General features: G+C 44.1%; 2 non-coding genes across 2 annotated transcripts in view; both read left to right on the top strand.

The window, feature by feature from the left end:
• The first annotated feature begins 2,711 nt into the window (after positions 1 to 2,711).
• Positions 2,712 to 4,617, top strand: LOC123719831. The gene has a single exon (XR_006755925.1). It is a non-coding gene; the product is annotated as a small subunit ribosomal RNA (ribosomal RNA).
• Positions 4,618 to 4,967: 350 nt separating this feature from the next.
• The window catches only part of LOC123719838, a 157-nt gene continuing 124 nt past the window's right edge, over positions 4,968 to 5,000 (top strand). Inside the window, exon 1 of the ribosomal RNA XR_006755932.1 lies at positions 4,968 to 5,000. This exon is cut by the window's right edge and continues 124 nt beyond it. This is a non-coding gene — a ribosomal RNA (5.8S ribosomal RNA).

Genomic DNA, 5,000 nt, shown 5'->3' with positions numbered 1-5,000 from the left:
TACGGGAAATGCAGCCCCTCCACCCTTGCGTACCAAAAGCGCAGGGCATTTTATTCAAGCCTACGCAGCCTCGGCTTTTTTGGTCGCCTTCGGCGACCAGCCTCAGCCGCTACGGCTTGCATGATGCCCGCGCTTTGGGTACGGCGGGTGAGGGCTGCTCTCCCTGCGCGCCTCCGAGCTTTTATATACACTCTAGGGGTAGGGCAGACAAGACCGCGTGGATAGTGGGGCGCTCTGATTCGGTTTTGGGTACTTTTTGGATATTCAATAAGTAAGTAAGTAAGTAAGTAAGTAAACACTCAATTCTCACTCAAGAATTACAATATAATACACAAAATTTACAACTTACAAACAATGAAATGAATGATCTTTTTCTCGTATGCATCGCAAATGATCGATACTTTCAAAATAATCTGAACCCTTACACTTAGTCAACTCAAAGTGATTGACGTTTGACATCAATTTTATGTCGGTTTTATGAAATAGATTTTGGTCGGCGGTCGGTAACGGCCATATATGTCTTATATATCAATTTGTATGAAAAAGTTTCAAAAAAACAAAAAAAAAACTCAATCAACTAAGTAAGTAAGTAAGTAAGTAAGCAAGCACTTAAGTTTCTTTTAGTGAGTACTATCTAGAATAATTAAAAATATCGACATTTAAATCGACGGTCCCTATTTGGAAGGTTAACCTATAGCCCTAATAATAATTATATTATTATGATTATGACAATGTTGATGTTGTTGCACTAGACACACCATAATAAACCATAAATAGTTTTTCTTACCAGAAGAGTTTTTATTTTTAAATATTCAATTTTAACTAGAAACGTATCGCTATCGCTAACAAAACCCCACACCACACACCACCACACGTTACACACATATACTTGACAGAGTAGATACTATCTACATATCTATCGACAGAGTTGTAGATATCGTGCCGTTGAACGGCATCTTGTCGCGTCGCGTGGCGATCTTGTACGAGAAACATTTTCCTCTGACATTGTATCGGAATAATTATTATAATTCATTATTATACATACATACATACATACATACATACATACATATTATTAATAAATATAATTGTTTTTTTTGTTTTTTCTTTTCTTCAAATAAACCCACATTGCCATTTCTCTGAGCGTGTGCTGCGAGCTTCAACGAGAAACATTCGGCGCGAAACTGTCGAGCGGCCGGCCGTCGCGCGCCGCACCTGTACGAGAAACATTTTCCTCTGACGTTGCATCGGAATAATTATTATAATTCATTATTATACATACATACATACATACATACATACATACATACATATTATTAATAAATATAATTGTTTTTTTTGTTTTTTCTTTTCTTCAAATAAACCCACATTGCCATTTCTCTGAGCGTGTGCTGCGAGCTTCAACGAGAAACATATCTATCAATACAAATGTCTATTCAAAAAAAAGAAAACAAACAAAATCATATCAGTCAATAAAATAAATAATAATATTTTTTTACTACTACTACTAGTACTACTACGTGCTACTACTGCACGCCAATACACATACATAATAAAATGAAAAATCGTCTCTCTCTCGCTCGCTCTACGAGAAACATTCGACGTCCGCTCCAATGCCGACGCGGACTATTGCTCTCGGTATAGATGTGGAGCGAAACAGTCGTGCGCACAGCGTCGACTCGTTCTCGTTGCCGCGCGTCGTTCGTCTCAAATAGACACGAACGACGGACGAGAGAGAATAGAATGTGTTCTTGTTTTTGTGTTTGTGCGAAGTGTGAGAATATTATATACATATATTCGCGCATGGATGATATAGATATGGGTATGGATTTTCGGAGGAAATTATATCAAATTCGTATTTCGAATGCGAGACCGCCGAGATCTTTCCCAGCTCTCTCTCTCTCTGTGTGTGTGGTGTATAGTACATTTTATATATCTCTCTTGTGTCAACACAAAATAACAAAGAATATACATACTACTCCTCCTCATATTTTATATAATATAATATAAAATTATATTATAGCACCGCGTTCGCAGACCGTATGGTGATGTTACCAATCGACCAAGATTTGGGACCGTCTCCCCCGGTGTTATCTGTGATGTTAAAAGAATACGCTTCTAGGCACACCTCAACGCAGGGCGCCTAGCGTGTTCGACACGTGCGCGGTCGCCACGGCGACCGTATATGTAAAGAATGTATAAAAGAGGACGCACACGCGCCCATCGTCGAAACGGTGTGCGCAGCGTCGTGTTGGAATTTATCCCTCAAGCTCCGGGCGTTGATCGTATCTAGTGCGAATCATGCGTGTGTGTGCGCATGTAATTGCCAGCCGAGTTTTAATATGTTTACAATAACGTATTGAATAAAAATTGAGAAGTTGCGTTTAGATGAATGTTCAATTTTCAAATTGTCACAACATCGATTCCCGCCCGCGGGGTCGTGTTCGTTGCAGTTTTATGTCCCTCACAGTGGTCGAGCATCGTTGTACATCACCTCGTTGCGAGATCGTGACGGGACGGCCGCTCGTAGACCGGTCAAAGTTAGTCTATCGATATGAAGCGCGAACGTCGCGTCGCGTGCAAATTCGACGCGTTACGTTCACGCGTGTCGAGAAGGCGCGCGCGCAAGCGCGCGCCCCTCGACGCCGCCGAGCCAGCGGCTCGCCGAAGCCGCGTGACCGCGGTGTAGGCGTGTCGTTTGCGTAAGCAGCTCCCTGGTTGATCCTGCCAGTAGTTATATGCTTGTCTCAAAGATTAAGCCATGCATGTCTCAGTGCAAGCCGTATTAAGGCGATACCGCGAATGGCTCAATATATCAGTTTTGGTTCCTTAGATCTTACTCAGTTACTTGGATAACTGTGGTAATTCTAGAGCTAATACATGCAATCAGAACTCTGACCAGTGATGGGATGAGTGCTTTTATTAGATCAAAACCAATCGGCGGAGGGCCATGCGTCCGAAGTCGTTAATTTTGATGAATCTGGATAACTTTTGCCGATCGCACGGTCCAGTACCGGCGACGCATCTTTCAAATGTCTGCCTTATCAACTTTCGATGGTAGTTTCTGCGACTACCATGGTTGTCACGGGTAACGGGGAATCAGGGTTCGATTCCGGAGAGGGAGCCTGAGAAACGGCTACCACATCCAAGGAAGGCAGCAGGCGCGCAAATTACCCACTCCCGGCACGGGGAGGTAGTGACGAAAAATAACGATACGGGACTCTTACGAGGCCTCGTAATCGGAATGAGTACACTTTAAATATTTTAACGAGGAACAATTGGAGGGCAAGTCTGGTGCCAGCAGCCGCGGTAATTCCAGCTCCAATAGCGTATACTAAAATTGTTGCGGTTAAAAAGCTCGTAGTTGCATTTGTGCGCCGCGCTGTCGGTGCACCGCATCCGCGGTGATACTGACACGTCTGCGGAGCATATCGTCGGTGAGCCGGCGGTAAAACGCCGGTTCAATATCAAAATCCTATCGCGGTGCTCTTCGGTGAGTGTCGAGGTGGGCCGACAATTTTACTTTGAACAAATTAGAGTGCTCAAAGCGGGCTCAAAATGCCGCTTGAATATTTCGTGCATGGAATAATAGAATATGATCTCGGTTCTATTTTGTTGGTTTTCAGAACTCCGAGGTAATGATTAATAGGGATAACTGGGGGCATTCGTATTGCGACGTTAGAGGTGAAATTCTTGGATCGTCGCAAGACGAACATCAGCGAAAGCATTTGCCAAAGGTGTTTTCATCAATCAAGAACGAAAGTTAGAGGTTCGAAGGCGATTAGATACCGCCCTAGTTCTAACCGTAAATATGTCATCTAGCGATCCGCCGACGTTACTACAATGGCTCGGCGGGCAGCTTCCGGGAAACCAAAGATTTTGGACTCCGGGGGGAGTATGGTTGCAAAGCTGAAACTTAAAGGAATTGACGGAAGGGCACCACCAGGAGTGGAGCCTGCGGCTTAATTTGACTCAACACGGGAAATCTCACCAGGCCCGGACACCGGAAGGATTGACAGATTAACAGCTCTTTCTTGATTCGGTGGGTGGTGGTGCATGGCCGTTCTTAGTTGGTGGAGCGATTTGTCTGGTTAATTCCGGTAACGAACGAGACTCTAGCCTGCTAAATAGGCGTCGTCATTCAAGGTGTGCGCGACTCTCGGGGAGCGCAACTCACTGGCGACGTATTAAAATTCTTCTTAGAGGGACCGGCGGCTTCGAGCCGCACGAGATTGAGCAATAACAGGTCTGTGATGCCCTTAGATGTCCTGGGCCGCACGCGCGCTACACTGAAGGAATCAACATGTTCTCCCTGGCCTAGAGGCCCGGGCAACCCGTTGAAACTCCTTCGTGCTGGGGATTGGGGTTTGCAATTATCCCCCATAAACGAGGAATTCCTAGTAAGCGCGAGTCATAAGCTCGCGTTGATTACGTCCCTGCCCTTTGTACACACCGCCCGTCGCTACTACCGATTGAATGATTTAGTGAGGTCTTCGGACCGACACGCGGTGGCCTCACGGCCGTCGGCGTTGCTGGGAAGTTGACCAAACTTGATCATTTAGAGGAAGTAAAAGTCGTAACAAGGTTTCCGTAGGGGAACCTGCGGAAGGATCATTAACGTTGGTTTTTTCTTTTTGTTTTGTTGTTGTCAAAGACTCGCAAAAAAAGAAAAAAATACAAAAACACGTGAATGATACGAATCAAAATCGAATCCGAGACGGTTGACTCTCTCTCGTCGATTCGCGACGTGTGCGTTGCGACACGCTTTGATTAGCGTTCGCTATCGCCTATTGATACTTTGAAATAATATTTTAATTTTTGTGTACAACCACGCAAATAAAAGAGATTTTCTTTCTTTTCATTTGTCGTACACGTTAATGATAAGTATTATTTTCAAATTTTTTTGTTTAATTTTTTCGCACCTTTTATATTTTCTCATACAAAAACACACACAAAAACAAAACGATTACCCTGAACGGTGGATCACTTGGCTCGCGGGT

The sequence above is a fragment of the Pieris brassicae genome, unplaced genomic scaffold (assembly GCF_905147105.1).
Source record: "Pieris brassicae unplaced genomic scaffold, ilPieBrab1.1, whole genome shotgun sequence".
NCBI classification, from domain to species: domain Eukaryota; kingdom Metazoa; phylum Arthropoda; class Insecta; order Lepidoptera; family Pieridae; genus Pieris; species Pieris brassicae.
The sequence above is the reverse complement of the archived record's forward strand: the minus strand, read 5'-3'. Positions and strand labels throughout refer to the sequence as shown.